Genomic DNA, 19,038 nt, shown 5'->3' with positions numbered 1-19,038 from the left:
GAAAATTCTCCACTTTGGGGGTGTCATTTTGTACTTTGTTTGTTAGAATTGTAATTGGGTTCTTATTTTGGTGGCACTCTCTTTATTAATCACATGGGATTAGGTACTTCATATCCTTTGAGTGTGTGATGAGGGATTTATCTACTTGCAATAAACGAATCTTTTTTCTTAATTTCATCTTCCTACTTTGTCTACCTACCATTTCACTTGGTCTCAGGATGTCATCCCTATATGATGCTTGTTTGAAATCCGATTCCTGCTGCTAGTATCGTTGAAACATTATCCCCAAAAAATTTAGAATTAAGCTTCAACCAACTGTGGAAGAAGATGCACTTTCTTCTTCCTTGGATGATGTGGCATTGGATGTCATGTTTATTATGCATTCTTACTCTATTTGTCACGTGATTCACACCATTATTGGGGAGGATTTTTTCTCTGCCTCATCAAGACATGTGTTGTTTCCTTCAAATTTGGTATTGATATTCTTTTCTAATGCTATGGACCTACTACAATCAACATTGCAGTTGGAAATTATTGCTGTCAAGGTGGTCAGACCAAATTTTGGGCTAATAATAAGTTGAAATGGGTGATGTAGAGCTATGATTTGTGGGCTGGAAATGCCTTGGTGGGCAGATTATTTTCTAGTTCCCTACTCATGCAGAAACATGAAGTTATGGCAACATTCGAGGCATTGTAAAAGTCTTTCAAAAAGCATAACCCACAGTTCTTGACACAGATTTTGCAAGTCATGGCATGGGTGTTGGGTCATCAGCTAGCTGAGCATGTAAAGAAAGATAGGTTTGCATTGCTTGATATTTTGGGCTTACCAATATATGATTCAAATGTATTTTATGTTCACATGATGAAGCCTTCGACCTCCCCAAGCTAGTTTGTCTGTGTGCCAAGTGCTCGGTCTTCCCTAGCTGCTACAATTCGAAGTGTGCCTTCTTCCATTGATAAATCAGTTGTCATCATTGAAGGTTCGGGTTCGGGCTAGGAGGTTGATCCTTTACCATGTTTGGATTTTGGTTGGGGTTATTCTCTACAACCTAGTATGCCTTCCACTTCTACCGAGGGCACTTCTTGCGAGGAAATGGAAGAATGTTAGTATAAAGGCTACCCTATTTCTTGTGTATTAATTTTTCCAACACGAAGCATGTTTTAAACCATTGGTATTTTTGGTTAATTTTTGAGTCCTCCATGCTTGTTGTTCGACTCGGCTCTAAAAATGTAAAAATTCAAAGATTTTTTATTTTTGGTGGGAATACTCCTACTTTTTGTAATTTTCAATTGCTCATTGATATAATATGTTATAAATATTGATGATTTTCACTTGTACATATTGCGATGATGCTAGGTTTTCTTTCTGCTTCCTTCCCAATTGAGCTCTTGAACTAGTTTGTATATATATATATACATATATACATATATACATATACATATATACGTATACATATATACATATACATATATACGTATACATATATACATATACATATATACGTATACACACACATATATATATATACATATATGTATACATATATATATGTATATATATATATATATATATATATATATATACACATATATATATGTATATATATATGTATATGTATATGTATATTTGTATATATATATGTATATATATATGTATATATATATATACAAATATACATATACATATATATATACATATATATATGTGTATATATATATATATATATATATATATATATATATATATATATATATATATATATATATATATATATATATATATATATATATATATTCAATGGCTCATCCACTTTTGCCAAAAGAAGATTATTTCCTTTTTAATCAAATAATATTTATTACTCAACTAATAATATTATTTAGAGATTATGATTAAAACGAAACTCTTAAAAAATTATTATTAAATAAAATAAATATAAATATGCTTGAAATTAGAACTGTAATTTAATCTTTTAAATTTAATTCTTTTATTTAATTAATTTTTCAATTACTTAAATATAATTAAATATTAAATTTTCTATATACAATTTTCATGCAACTTTAAGCAATTTAAATTGAAATATCTTTATTAAATTAATTTGTTTTCTCTCTTAATTAATTTATTATATTTTAATTTCATGCATAAGCTTTAAGAAATTTAATTAAAATAAACTTTATTAAATAATTGCTCACTCTCTCTTATTAATTTATTATATTTTAATTTCATGCATACACTTTATGCAATTTAATTAAAATAACTTTATTAAATTTATATTTTCTCTCTCTAGTTAATTACAAGATGTTTTAATAATATATTTATTAATTCAACTAATAATATTATTTAGAGATTATTATTCATAATAAAACTCTTAAATAATAATAATTAATTTAAATAAACAAAATTACAACTAAATTAGAACTAAAACTTTATCTTTAAGTTAAATCCTTTTATTTAATTAATTCACGAGATTTTTTCTTAAATAATATATTTATTAACTTAATTAATAACATTATTTAGAGTTTATTATTTAAATAAAACTTCTAAATAATTATCATTAAATTAAATAAATATAACTATAACTTTACAATTAGAACTATAACTTTATCTTTAAATTTCTTGCATACACTTTATACAATTTAATAAAAATAAGCTTTATAAATTTTATATTTTCTCTCTCGAGTTAATTACAAGACATTTTAATAATATATTTATCAATTCAAGTAATAATATTAATTAGAGTTTATTATTCAATTAAAACTCCTAAATAATTTTTTTAAATTAAATAAATATAAATACATCAAAAAATAAAACTTTAATATAATCTTTTAAATTTAATTCTTTTATTTAATTAATTTCTTAATCAACCAAATATAATTAAATATCAAATTTCTTTATAAAATTTCCATTAAGTTATCTTTTAATTTATTTTAATTATAATAAAAAATTACCACATACTCACAAAATCAAAAATGACAACTCAACTAAAGGCATAGAACATAATCAAACTCCAAGGTCAAAATCACAAATTCATTTCATTAGACAAATTCAAATGGGTAAACTAGCTTAGACACTTCTCCTAATTTTCTAGGACAAATGGGTTTAAGGGTTAGGATTTGGACTTAAGAATTTATCTCCCCTCTCTTACCATTGAGATAATGCGATAGGGTATGCTCATCCTAGCAATTCAAGGAAGTCAATACCCGATACCTACAATCTACATAAAATTCATGCATGTACAAACACAATATTCTAAACTAAATAGGCAATGGTAGGAAGTGGTGCATCGTGTAGATCCTAACTACCAAGTGACTATGACTCCCTTCCTTAACCACATCAGAAACGTCATACATAAAGAAAAATACACGCACACAATACACATGTAGTATGGGGTAAGTATCCATATGAAAACACATATGATAATTCATCTAACTAATCATCATCAATAGCTAAAATCACAATAATAATCATCACAAAATCAACTAAATATGTAACAATGGTTGATAGTCTAAAAGATAGTGCTACTAATCAACAAGCATAAACTAGCCTAAAAGATTTTGACAATAATAATAAAATGCAAACTAGGGGCAGACACTACATACACCCCCTAGACTTAGGCTTATTCCTATAAGCCTACAAGAATGGGAAAGCTAAAGAACTCACTGTGTGGGTCCCATTGGACCCTTTCTCCCTGTAGAAAGATTTGACACTACTAAGAACACTACAACAATAATATCTGAGATAACAAGGTGCTATAATAACCATAAAACATTCTACTATAAAGCATATACAAAAGATACAAGTTTTGAAAATAGTATAAGTTCAATTTTTAGTTTTTCCTATTTTTAGGTTTAGGTATAATTTAGTTTTGAAGTTTAAATGTTCAAGTTTGAAAATATACAACTAAAAGTTTAAGTTTTGTTTCAATTCAACTAGTTCAAGTTTTAGTTTGAAATAGATATGTACATAATAGTTTAAATTTTACTTTTTGTTCAACTAGTTAACAACTAGTGGCATCCTAATATGCCCAAAGCTCCCAATGTAGAACTCAAGCTCTGATACCAAATGTAACATCCCACCAAGGGATGTAAAAGAATTAACCTAAATTTTTATTAAGTTTGCCAAACATTTTTTTTAAAGAAGGAATAACATACACATCAAACATAAAGTAGCAGAAGCAATAACATACAATCATATATAAGCAAGCATAACAGATTACATTCCATAATGATCCCAAGACACCGAGTCACATTTAAATTTAATTAATACCAAGTTTAAAAAATATCACATCCACATGAAAGAATAAATAAAAGTCCATTTAAGTAATATACATTTGCTCCAAATGCCACTTGGTAATAAAATTTGGAATACTCAATCACCCACTGTACATGTCACAAGGTGTGAAAGATTAAAAGAATATACATTTATAAAAATAGATTACTTCATCCTTTTCGGATCCACGATATAAAGTACAATACAATACATGAAACCATCCATCATAAAGATATGACTATCCATCATAAAGATATTACAATCCATCACAAAGATATAATGCACAAAGATAGAATGAAAGGAAATGCAGACAACGAACTCTAGCCATGGCATAAATGGATGGATCTCAATGGCAAGAGTAAAAAGAACTACCACCTGACCTCATGGAACCCAAAAAGGTCCACTCCAACCGTGCTGAGGAGATAGTCTCAAGTCCCAAACAGGATAACAAACTCAAAAGTTAGAAACCAATATCTAGGTTCAAGGAATCACCTGAAAGAAAACTATCTCAAAGGGTACCAAGACACAATTATCAACTAATCCTAGAGGCAACACAGACACGTAGGAAATCTACTATGCAAGTGCACAAGTATCATAATACAAACCAACTCTAGGGTTACCCGACTAGTCTTTTAATCCTCTGGCCCCCTAGTGACTCTATGTGGCACTAGTATCCTTTCGTACTAACAAGGCATACTAACAAGTCAACTCTAAGGTTAATCATCTAGTCTTTTAATCCTTTGACCCCTTAGTATTTTTTGTGGTACCAATATCTTGTTAATTCATTTTGAACCCACTTAATGAAATGTTATCACTTATTAAATAACCTTTAATGGGTTGCAAGCCACTTCCTAACATTACATATAGATAACCTACCCTAGGCTCATAAAAGTATAAATCAAAGAATCAAAAATTAAAGAATCATAATATTTCACCTCAGTCCTATACAAGTGACTGGAAAGCATAAAAAGGTAATTCACAATAACCCATCAGTTCTTTACAAGCAACTGGAAAGCATCTCAAAAATATTGATTGAAGACTCAAAAAGGTTAAGTCAAACATGTCATAACATGACATCACCAAGAAAAAATCATACAAACACCTTAGTCCTATACAAGTGATTGGAAGAGAATCCAAAAACAATTGATCAAAGACTCAAAGGTTATATTAGATAGGACACACCATTTACCTCAGTTTCACACAATAACATTGGAAAACAACAACAATCAATAGATCAACACACATCATAGAGCATACCAAACACATTACCATGGTTGAGTATAAAAGATCATATGCAAACATCATCATGACATCAGAAAACAAACCCCCAAGCCTTCGGTAAACATCCTAACTAGCCAAAGCTAAGACAAACCCCAAAACTCCAACACTAGTAAATCATACATCACATAAAGTGCATACAAAAGATAATTTAATAATTCATTAGTTTTGAAAAGCCTAAGTTCAATATTTACTAAATGTTTTTAGATTAAATCACAAACAATTCTATAATGGAAGTCAATTTTTTCAAACAAGAGTTTCAACCTAGAGTAATTCTAAAAATAGAAACACAATAGACGTGAAGAAGATAGGAATTCAAAGAATGAGCAACTACTGCACAAACCCACAAGATCCTACCTGGATTTGATGCTACAACAATAAACGCACAAACATGCAAGAATATTCCTTTTACTTCGAAAATTTGGTTTTCAAAAATTTGCTCCTCCAAACCTGTGTATCTAGAAATGAGCTCTAATTTCCTTAATAAAGAGTTTTTCCCCCAAATCAAGACTTTGATCATGCTATCATGTGAAAACCCTTTGTCTTTAATTACTATATTTTAGTTTTCATACACACACTTTATGAAATTTAATTAAAATAAACTTTATTAAATTAAATTTTTCCCTCCCTTATTAAATCATGTGACATTTTTAATATAATATTTTATTAATTTAACTAACAATATTATTTAGAGTTTCTTAATTAAAATAAAACTTCTAAATAAATTATTATTAAATTAAATAAATATAAATATGCTGAAATTAGAACTTTAATCAAATCTTTTAAATTTAATTCTTTCATGCACATTTAAAGAACTTTTTAATTAAAATATTCTTTTATATTTTCTTTTCCTCCACTTATTAATTAGTGTAAGCATTATTTAAAGTATAATTTATTATTTAAATTAATAAGAATAATTAAAGTTCATTTTTTAAATGCAACTCTAATTTAATAATTATTAATTAAATAGTATTTAATTAAAAAAGAAAATGGCGAGCAGAAAGCGAATAATGAAAATAGCGAATAGCAAAATCTCGACAAAAAACCCTAAGACCTTCCATTCGAAGAAAGTGATTAAAAACTCAGGGCTTCGCCAGTAGACTATAGATTGGTCTAGTTTGGCTCCGTGCTTCCCTCATGACCAGAGCAAGGCAGGAGTCCTTAACACTCATACTACAGAAACGATCCCCACTTCTAACATCTATGCACCTCTAGCAGAATGGCAATTGGAGAAGAAGGAGATCTCAACAGGGAAATCATGTCTTGTCCAGAACAAAATCTTCTTTGTTACAAGTTTAGACAAGAAAATCAAAATGTTCAACTCCACAAAATATGCTAGGGCAAACTACTTCTTGCCTTACCGAGGGATTGAGGATCCACCCCTCCCTCTTATTACAGCTTGGCAATCTCCTTTACCGTCTAGCTCCTGCACAACTATGTCTCCACCTTACATTCCGCCGCAATGAAGAGCTAAGTATAACCACCATCCTAACCATAAGTTTTCCTCTCCTATTCCTCACCCCCCAACTGACCTTGATGACATGGTTCTCATCATCACTGATCAAATCAATGAAGAACAATGGGTGGAATGCCAAGAGGTAGGACTATTCGCCTATTGGAATGGCCCTACTTTAGATTTACATAGATTGATCGACTGGCTTGATGATTACTATGGCACCCAAGTATGTATCTCTAAATTTTTTGATAATATGCTCTTCCTTTGTTGTTATGATGATGTAATTAAGAAAGATTTTATTAACAGCTCTGAATGTATGTTCAAAGGCCATGCGGTTCATTTTTTTGACTGGATCCCTAACTGTAATTAAAATAATCTAGATTTCGCAATACCTTCATGGTATGTTGTTTATTCATTACCCCCAGAATTAAAGAATATCAATATTTTTAAAAAAATATGCAGATCTATAGGAAATCTAATAGGTGTGGATTTAGCATATGAAACTAGTAATAATGTGAAACTTCTAATTAGTGACAAGGTCAATGAATCTAAGATAAAATAGTTTAAAATTATCACAAACAGATCTAAATACGATTTAGAGTTTATTAAATATGAAGGGAAAATCTTGGATATCATCAAATTGGATGATGAGAGATGTCAATCTTTCAACATGATGGATGTAACAACGAACTCAGTAAGACCCTTCCTTTACTTAGAAGAAGAAAACATAAAATGCTCCAAGAAGATCAAACAAATGAGGAATGCTTTATAAGAGTTGGATCAGACTGGCTTGATTCATCTCCCTTCAAGGAAAATCATAGGGAAAAATAGAGGGCAAAGTTTCACAAAGACAGAGTAAAGAGTTTAAAATATATAGAAGAAAACTTCCCTCCTTCGAATAAGAATTTAATCAGCAACAAGGATGAATTCATCCAAGAGACTGTTGTCAAGGAAAAGGATAGCAAGGGCAATCAGGATGTCAATTCTTTCAATAGGCCCAGGTTATTGAGCACCATCATGGACAACAGGAAAAAAAAGAAGAAAGGAAGGTCAAACAAGAGTAAGAAAAACAAAGACAAATCATTAGTGACATATCAAGGTCAGGAGCATTCTGAAAATAGGAAAGAAATGTCAGAGGACAATCCCATAGACCAAAACAGGATTATAGACTATGCCCATGAGAAGGGCCTAGAATGTTTAAAAAGTAAAGATCCTAATCCAGTCCTGCAACAAACATACTCCCCAAAAGATAATCAAGGAAGTCAATTAGAGGAGCTTGAAAATTTAATGTTATTCACCACATGCAGGATAAGTAGCAATATAGAGCTGTATAAGGATCCATCATCTCCACAATCAAATCTGCATTGGGAGATAGACAATAAGGTGGAGTCCCCTGGTAAATTTAATTTTTTTTGGCAGACTCTAGTAGCCACTAGTAGTTCTCCATTCACTCTAGGCAATAGTCTTCACCAGGAAGACATAGCCAATGTATCAGTAGCTGAACCCACAGTCAAGGAATTTCAAGAATTTTTGAACAAGGACTACTTTACAGAACCTTCAAATATCGAACCAATTACAACAGAGATAGAAAATATGGAATTGGAACAACTTGCTGAGGAACTAGCCCAAGTATTTTTTCCTGACAACATTGAGGAATCCTCAATGATCTGGAAGGAAGAACTCATAAAGAGGGTTATCCAATCAGGAAGGGAAAACTACTCAGGTGAAGATCTTCGAAGAGATATATTAAAAATTCAAAGTGAAGATATAGCTTTAGCACTCTCTTATCAATCAGATCTAGCTAAACAGATTCTGTCAGAAGTTGAGCTAAAGGACCAGGAATAGTCTCAAACAAGAAAAAATGATATTGTACAGATAGCAGAAGATAACCTAGATCAACTAGGTATATACATGTCTCAAGAAGGACCAAAATCTCCAAATTGTGGCAAAGTAAAGGGCAAAAGAGGGAGGAAATCTCTAAAGATACTTAGAGAAGCAGAGGGCCTCGGCAAGGAACAACAAAAGATTGGCCAAATCTTCCACAATGGGAAGGGAAAGTACCTTCCGTATCAGGTATGAAGATCACTACTTAGAATGCTAGGGGTCTCAACACCCCTAGCAAAAAAAGGTTATTAAAAAATAACCTAAATTTTTTAAACTTGGATATTATTCTAATACAGAAATCTAAATTAAATTCTATAGAAATAGATAAGTTAATCAGGAAGCTTGGAGTATGGCAGTCCACGTTTGTGGAATCTTCAGGGACATTAGGGAATTTAGGAATCCCATGGGACCCAAGAAAGGTTAGTTTTAATATCCTTAATAGTTCTAATAATTGAATTAGCGGTAAGGTTCAAAGTTTAAAATCAAACCTCAATTTCATTATCATTAATGTGTATGGCCCAGTTAGTAATTCTGATAAAATACTAGTATGGGAAGAAATTGGTCAATTCATGAATAGACAAAATAATGAATTTTTTCTATTAAGAGACTTTAATACCATCCTAGACCTCAATGAAAAAGTTGGTGGTATTCAGGTGCTATCGCATGCATCTAAAATATTTAAAGAGTGGTGTGCCATTCATAATCTTATTGACATTCCCAACAATAATGGTATTTATACATGGAACAATAGAAGAAAGGACTTTTCTTACATAGTAGAGAAACTTGATAGATTTATAATAAAAGGGGAACTAGATTCTAATAATCTTAACGTTCTATCCTCTATTTTACCCATAGCAGGATTAGATCATTTCTCAGTTAGATTTGAATTCATAGAGCCCCTCAAACCGGCCAGAAACCCATTCAAATGTGAGAAAATGTGGTTCCTAGATCCAGATTTTCTCAGTAATGTAAAATCCTAGTGGGACCAAGAGAGCTTCGTAGGGTCTAAAATGTTTGCCTTCATTAACAAATTAAAAATGCTTAAGGAACATATCCTTAGCTGGAATAAAGAATAATTTAACAACATTTTCAAAGAAAAATTGGATATAGAGAACCAACTTAAAGAACTTAACTCGGAAGTATTTAGTAAAGGTATGGATAATAAGAGCTATCTCCTAGAAAAAGAACTGTTAGCCAAACAAGAAGACATTCTATCCAAAGAAGAAACATTCTGGAGGCAAAAATCGAGAGAAAGATGGTTGGCAGAAGGTGACCATAATACTAAATTTTTTCATAACTCCACTATATACAATAGAGCAAAGAATAGAATCATGAGTGTCAAAAATCAACAAGGAATTTCAATTGAAAAACCAGGAGAAATCACTGACAAATTTGTTAATCATTTCAAAAACTTATTAAATAACCATAAAGGTTCAAATTACACAGTGCAAATGAGTCTTCTAAAAGTCATTCCTAAAGTTGTGGATCATCAGGATAACATTAATCTGATCAAGCCCATTACCTTAGAAGAAGTTAAGAATGTGGTTTTTAACATGAATCTGGATAAATCTCCTAGTCCTGATGGATTCCAGGCATTCTTTTTCCAAAAGTGCTGGGATATCATAGGTGTTGACCTTTGGAAAGCAATCAAAGCATCCAAAAATGGAGGCTCTCTCCTTGCTGAAATTAATTACTCTTTCATTGCATTGATCCCTAAGAAGTCTGACCTTGATTCTCCTGGAGATTATAGACCAATTTCTTTATGCAACACAGTCTATAAAATATTCTCCAAGATTATAGTGAACAGACTCAAAAAGATCCTCCCTAAGATTATTTCAGAGGAGCAAACTGGTTTCATGCCAAGCAAATCCATTCTAGATGGTATCATCACCATTCAAGAAACTATCCATTTTGCAAGGCTTAATAAGGAAGCGTGTATGCTCATGAAATTAGATATTCAAAAAGAATATGATATGGTAGATTCAAGGTTCCTATGTAAAATGTTAGAAGCTTTTGGGTTCTCACACCAATGGATTAATCTAATCTTCAAATTTCTTTCCACACCTAAAATTTTGGTTCTCATCAACGAAACTCCAGAAGGTTTTTTTGATGTCTCTAGAGGAATTAGACAAGGGGATCCTCTATCCCCCTCTCTATTCATTATTATGGTGGAAGCCTTTGGAAGAGTGGTTCAGGATGCATACAACAACCAGCGGATATCAGGTATAACAGTCTCTAAAAATTTACCTAATATAACCCACCAATAGTTTGCTGATGACACCATTCTACCTGAGAAAAGTACGATTGTAGAAGCTTGATCTCTTAAAAGCATTATTAATTTATATATGGAAGCCTTAGGACAAAAGGTCAATGACCACAAATCTGAAATTTTCTTTATTAACACCAAGATAGAAATCGAGGTAAAATTTTGTAGGATCATGTGTTTTAAGAAAGGAACCTTCCCTTGCAAGTATCTTGGTATAGCCTTAGAGAAAGGAACTAAGTCAGGTAAGGTTTGGGATGACACTCTAGGGAAATTATATTCCAAGTTAGGTTCATGGAAGGACAAATGGTTAACTAAGGCAGGCAAATGTACTAAGATTAATGTAATTCTTTCAGCCATTCCTACTTACCCGCTTTCTTGCCTCCCTCTTTCTAAGCAGAATCTAAAGAAATTTGAATCCAAGATGAGAAATTTTCTATGGAACGATATGGATGGAGTTAATAAGTGGGCTCTCATCAAGTGGGAGCATATATGTAAACCTAAAGAATTAGGGGGTTTAGGGGTCAAAAACCTTCAATGGCAAAATGAAGCTTTAGGAGTGAAACTTATTTGGCGCATGTATAATGAGTATAATCGTAAATGGGCTAAGATACTCTATAATAAATATCTCATCGCAGAGGATCTGCTTTCAATTTTTAGAGTTTTTTCTCCTCCCAAAGGATCAGAATGTTGGAACTTCATGATAAGGTGCCATAGTCTGATTTGTAAATTTTTAACTTGGGATATAGGTACAGGTCAAGAAGCACTATTTTGGGAGGATTCCTGGGATGGTAAACCCCCTCTCTCTCTCTCCAATTTAATAACTTGACCCTCAAAAATAAGTTAACGACCCTTTGGGGCAATAAAGTTAAAGAATATAGGATTCTGATAGATTTGGAAGGTTCTCCAAAATGGTCTTGGAAATCGCTCAAAGGACAAAGTTTTGAAGAGAAAATTACTGTAAGCATTGATAAGCTATTGGAAGGTAGAAAAATTAAACAAACTAACAGAGAGGATACACTAATTTGGGCTGCTTCCAATGATGGGCAATATACTATCAGCAATGGTTATAGGGCCATTGTCAAAGCTCAGCAAACAGAGTCTGTTGATATCCCATCACAACTATGCTGGGATTCCTCTTGTCTCCCAAAAGCTAGCTTCTTTCTTTGGCTAGCTATTCAAAAGAGGATCCTAACGATGGATAGACTATACATTCTTGGTTTTCAGGGTCCCTCCAGATGTACCCTTGGCCATTGTAATATTGAAAATGTTGACCATCTCTTGTTTAACTGTACCTACTCTCAAATTTGCTGGGAATGGCTCAAGTGGATGTTGGGCTGGTCTATACCTTTTCCAAATTCATTGGCTGATTTGCTCTTTGGTTGGCCCACGAAAATAGTTAAGGGTATCTATAGTAAGTTGTGGAACATTTCCCCTTCTATCATTATGTGGGAAATTTGGAAGGAAAGGAATCGACGTATTTTCCAAAACCTAGAACTTGAACCAGCAGAACTCATTGTCAAAATTGAAACTAGTATTGTAGAATTGGTCAACTCCCACTTAAGTAAATCAAGGTTAGAGGAAGGTTCTTTTTCAGATTAGGATGGCCTTATGAAGAAGCGCTGGTCTAACTTGATTAACCCCCCTCTAATCTACATGAAGAAAAGTATTGAGGCCAGGAAAATGTACAAATGGGAGCCGCCGCTGATTGGATGGGTCAAACTGAACTTCGATGGAGATGCGCATGGCGATTCGAGTATAGCTAGCATTGGTTGTATTATAAACGATGAGGCAGGATCTTGGATAGCTAAAAAAGTGATGCCTATCCAACCCTCCTCTACTAATATAGCAGAACTGGAGGCTCTTCATCAAGGGATTCAGCTATGCCTAAAGCTTAATTTATCCAAAGTTATCACTGAAGATGACTCTCAAATCATCTTAAATGCTGTTAGAAAAAGATCCACCCCCAACTGGGTCCTTAATTCTCATTTAGAAGTAATTCTCTCCCTATTGGCTAAATTGGAAGAGTATAGGATCTATCGCATATACAGGGAAGGTAATTCTATGGCAGATCAGCTAGCATATTTAGGAGCAGATGGAGTCAATTCTCTCCTCGTTAGTAAGGGGCTAGCTTTGGATATTTCATAAAGGTGTTTTTGAGATTGTATATCTCATGATTGCATCTAGAAGTTTCCCCTTATTATTTATAGGAGAGCTCGTCTGAGATTTCTATCCCCAATTTCTCGATTTAAGCATGGAATCCAACATTTATCTATTCCATGCTTCTAAAAGTTGAATGATGGCCTTTTGTGGGTCGGTGAAACCAGAAAGGTGGAGCCATATTATATATCCAGTGGATGTTATGACGCATTTTTATATCTATAGAGCTTTGGGAGAGGGAGTGTTTGATTACCAATACACTTGGAGGACCAACAGTGACATTATAGGGTCATTTATCAGATTTTTGGTAAGAGCTAAAGTAGAGGCAAATGACATTGAAAGGCTCTATTGTGATCTATTTGTCCCGTCATGGAGAAAGGTTCTAGAATAAGCCATGTTTAGCATCAATGCAAAAATATAGGATTCCCCTCCCTGAGAGGTATATGAGTCTTCCTTTAGGGCTTCTGGACTTGACCACCACTCCTCGTTGATAGTCCCTAATCATCCAAGAAAATCTAGCCTTCTATAGAGAATGGCCCAAAATGGAGGTTAGCCTGCATTTTCTCCTTTGCTAGCGAGGGATTATTTTTGAGGATAATAAAGATTGGCTTCTCAATTATCTGCACTACTTCAATGCCTACATCAAGCAGGAGGTATCTTTCAACAATCTGGATGATCTGGAATTCAGTACTCCAAATGCAGAAATATCAAGTAGGGTGAAACACGACTATGAATTTCCTCCCAATTTCCAAGTGGAGCACCCAAATGACATGGCGGATGTGATTTATGTTTTTTGGAAGGGAGGAAAGGGCCTGGCTAGTTAGATGCTAGCTTCTTTGGTTAAATATAGTCCTATAGAAGTCCTTTAGTGGGTATGGTAGTGATTTTGATAATACGCTTAATATCGCTAAGATGCTTGTCCTTCGAGTTTAATTATAAATGTATGGTCTATAAATAGGTGTGATATACATAAATGTTTGGTCTATAAATTGGTGATAAACACTTTCCTAAAAATTGGTGTGATAATACATAATGAAATATATTATAAAGGGTAGTTGGATTAAATTTTGTGTATTTTGTGTTCTCGGATGCTTCAGGTTCCTATTGATATTGAGATAGTCTTAATTCCTTAGCTTTGGATTAGGGTTGTGATAAATGTTAATTTCTTGGCCATACAAAGCTCAATTTGTGCTATTTTTTTTTTTTATTACCTTTCTCAGCAACTATAAATGCAATATCTCTAAGGTCAGAATAAATCTTATGATACTCGCAGACATTAAATACTCAGAGATGTATTAAAATGCTTAGTATTCGCTATAGAGAAAGTTGTAGTCTGCGCTACTTTCTATGAGGATATCTTTGACCTGACAGTGATTTAAATTTAGGTATTTTATAGATTTGGTACTTAGTAATTAACTAGCTATCACAAAGCTGCTTATCGTCTCCCATCTTTATGAAATTTTTTTGAGTTTATGCAAACTGGGTGCAGTAACATTGTTTTGAATTCTCTATAATTTAAGGATAAAGTAGTAGATCTTCAAGGAGGTTTTGACTCCATTTCCCAATTTAAGATTGATTATTTAAAGTGGGTTGGATTTAACATGGCTGATTCGTTTGATAAGCCCCCTCTTTCATCTTTAGGACACTGATTTAACCTCCACTCATGATGGTTAGGCACGTAGCCTCATGATATGGGCTCTTTAAATATGTAGATCTTTAGCAAGCCTCCTCTATCAGTAATATCCAACAAAACTCATAGTAGAGGATCACCTTCACTATACTTGGTTAAGTTATGATTTTTTAAGAGGTTCAAGTAATGATTTTTAGAAGTGGATTTAAGGCTTGGGTCTCCATTCTCGCCCTTTTTACTAGTTATTAATGATGTGGTATTTCTTCTTATGTTGCTGGTTAATATGACGACATTCAGATTATAGTATAGTGGACATCTAACAAATTTTCTCGCTATTCACTATCTAGTTGAGTAGCTCGCAGCCCTTTCGGTCTCCTCTCTTTCCCTCCATACTTCTTTATTAGTTAGGTTAGTGTTGTTTGTCATTTTTCTTTGCTCTCTTTCTCATAAGCTCATAACTCTTTGTTTGAGTGTCTAGCATAATAGATGTTTAGATGGAGGAAGATAGAATTGAGAGAGTATTATCTACCCTTTGTTTGCTATTTGAGTATCACTTGGCAAAGACTATGGAATTTTTTGTTAAAGTTGTAATTATCAAGGGTACGCCGTACATTATATGTAAAAATTAGGTAAATAATTTCACTGGGGAATGCCCCTTTTAATTTTTAATAATATAAGACATTTTGTCCTAGGCAAGACTGGAGGTTTTCTTCTCTGTTCTTTCCTACCAGTGCTTGCTTGAATGGAGATATGATACTGTAATTTCTTTTAAATTAATAATATAGATCAAGGCCTTGGCCATTTACCGATCAAAAAAAATAAAATAAATTTTTTTAGAAAAAAAATATTAATTAAATAATTATAATAAAACAATATTAAATATTTAATCTTTTAATATTTTAACTCTATTTTTATCCAACTTCTTAAATTAGACTTTTAAAATAAATATTTTAAACTAAAGTACATATTTAATTAATTTAATTAAATAACATTATATTCTAATCTTTCTTTAACCAATTTTCTAAACTTAGACCTCTAATTTAGACTTTTTATTTAAAGCATAAATTTAATTAGTTTTTAATTAATCAAATATTCAAATATTTTAATATTTTTATTTTAATCAAATAATATTTATTACTCAACTAATAATATTATTTAGAGTTTATTATTATGCTAGAATTAGAACTTTAATTTAATCTTTTAAATTTAATTCTTTTATTTAATTAATTTTTTAATTAATTAAATATTATTAAATATTAAATTTTGTATATATAATTTTTATGCAACAACTTTAAGAAATTTAAATTTAAATATCTTTATTAAATTAATTTTCTTTTTATTTTAATTAATTTATTATATTTTAATTTCATGCATAAGTTTTATGTAATTTAATTAAAATAAACTTTATTAATAATAGCTTACTCTTTCTTATTAATTTATTATATTTTAATTTCATGCATAAACTATATCAATTTAATTAAAATAAAATTTATTAAATTATTGCTTACTGTCTCTTATTAATTTATTATATTTTAATTTCATGCATACGCTTTATGCAATTTAATAAAAATAAATTTTATTAAATAATTGGTTATACTCTCTTATTAATTTATTATATTTTAATTTCATGCATATACTTTATGCAATTTAATTAAAATAATTTAATTAAATTTATGATTTCTCTTTCTAATCAATTACGAGATGTTTTAATTATATATTTATTAAGTCAACTAATAATATTATTTAGAGTTTAGTGTTCAAAATAAAATTCTTAATTAACTAGTATAGATATCTTAAATAAATCTATCTAAAGAAATGCCGATAGATATCCACTACAAAGTAATTATAATTTAATTTACTATATCTAAAATTATTTATATTTCCTTTATCTCCATTTATTTAGTTTTTACTAACTTGAGCTATTTGTTTTAATTTCTAAAAAATTGGATGATTTATATCTTGAAATATTATAATTTAAACAAATATATTATGTGGTATTTATTAAATTAATTATTAAGAGTATATTGTATTTATAATACAATTTAAACATTTGACATGTAGATGGTTGTCAAATTTAACTTAAATGAATAAAATTTAACATTAACATGCTCACACCATCCCACTCTACCCATTCTAAATGCCTATTGGCATTAATTATTATTAATTTAAATAAATATAATTACACCTAAATTACAACTAAAACTTTATCTTTAAGTTGAATTCTTTTATTTGATTAATTCATGAGATTTTTTTTAATAATATATTTATTAACTTAATTAATAACATTATTTAGAGTTTATTATCAAAATGAAACTCCTAGATAATTATCATTAAATTAAATAAATATAACTATGCCATAATTAGAACTATAACTTTATCTTTAAATTTCTTGCATACACTTATGCAATTTAATAAAAATAAACTTTATAAATTTTACAAGTCATTTAATAATATATTTATTAATTCAAGTAATAATATTATTTAGAGTTTATTATTAAAATAAAACTCCTAAATTATTATTATTAAATTAAATTAATATAAATACGTCAAAAAATAGAACTTTAATATAATCTTTTAAATTTAATTTTTTTATTTAATTAATTTCTCAATTAATTTAATGTAATTAAAATCAAATTTCTTTATAAAATTTCCATTAAATTATCTTTTAATTTGATTTAATTATAACAAAAACTTACCACATACTCACAAAACAAAAATGACAACTCAACTAAAGACAAAGAACATAATCAAAATCCGAGGTCAAAATCATGAATTCACGTCACTTGAAAAATTCTGATGGGTAAACTAATTTAGATAGTTCTCCTGATTTTTGAGGAAAAATGGGTTTAAGGGTTAGGATTTGGACTTGGGAATTTATCTCCCCTCTCTTACCATTAAGGTAATGCAATCTTGGCAATTCAAGGGAGTCGATATCTGGTACCTACAATCTGCATAAAATCCATGCATGTACAAACACAATATTCTAAACTAAATAAGCAATAACAGGAAGTGGTGTATCATGTAGATTTTGACTAGTAGGTGACTATGACTCCCTTCCTTAACCACATCAAAAACATCATACATAAAGAAAATATACACACACACCATAGACATGCAGTATGGGGTAAGTATCCATTTTAAAACACATATGATAATCCATGTACCTAATGATCATCAATAATTGAAATCACTGTAATAATCATCATAAAATCAATTGAATATGAAATAATATTTGATAGTCTAAAAGATAGTGCTACTAATCAACAAGCATAAACTAGCCTAAAACAGTTCAACAATAATAATAAAATGCAAACTAGGGGCATGCACTACATCCACCCCCTAGACTTAGGCTTACTCCCAAAAGCCTACAAGAATGAGAAAACTAAAGAACTCATTGTGCAGGTCCCATTAAACCCTTTCCCCCTATAGGAGGATTTGACTCTACTAAGAACACTACAACAATAATAGCTGAGATAAAAAGGTGCTATAATAACCATAAAACATACTACTGTAAAACATATGCAAAAGACATAAGTTTTGAAAATAGTATAAGCTCAATTTTTAGTTTTCCTATTTTTAGGTTTACGTATAATTCAATTTTGAAGTTTAAATGTTAAAGTTTGAGAATATACAACTAAAATCTTAAGTTCTATTTTAGTTCAACTAGTTCAAGTTTCAATTTGAAATAGATATGTACATAATATTTTAAATTTTAGTTTTTGTTCAACTAGTTAACAACTAGTGGCTTTCCAATATGCCTAGAGCTCCCAATGTAGAACTTGGGCTTTGATACCAAATGTAATGCCCTGCCAATGGATCTAAAAGAATTAACCTAAAGTTTTATTAAGTTTTTCAAACATATTTCTTTTAAGAAATAATAACATACACATCAAACATAAAGTAGTAGAAGTAATAACATACAATCATACATAAGCAAACATAATAGATTACTTTTCTTAAGGATCCCAAGACATTGAGTCACATTTAAATTTAATTAATACTAATTCAAACAAATACCACATAACACTTGTTTATGGAATGGCGAGTGGGAATGTGTGTGGGAGTAGGGAGAAGTGTTCAGGCTGGAATTCTAGAGATTC

The sequence above is a fragment of the Cupressus sempervirens genome, chromosome 1, assembly GCF_028749045.1.
Source record: "Cupressus sempervirens isolate cs-2001-9-10 chromosome 1, ASM2874904v1, whole genome shotgun sequence".
Classification (NCBI taxonomy): Eukaryota; Viridiplantae; Streptophyta; class Pinopsida; order Cupressales; family Cupressaceae; genus Cupressus; species Cupressus sempervirens.
This window is presented reverse-complemented; position numbering follows the sequence as displayed.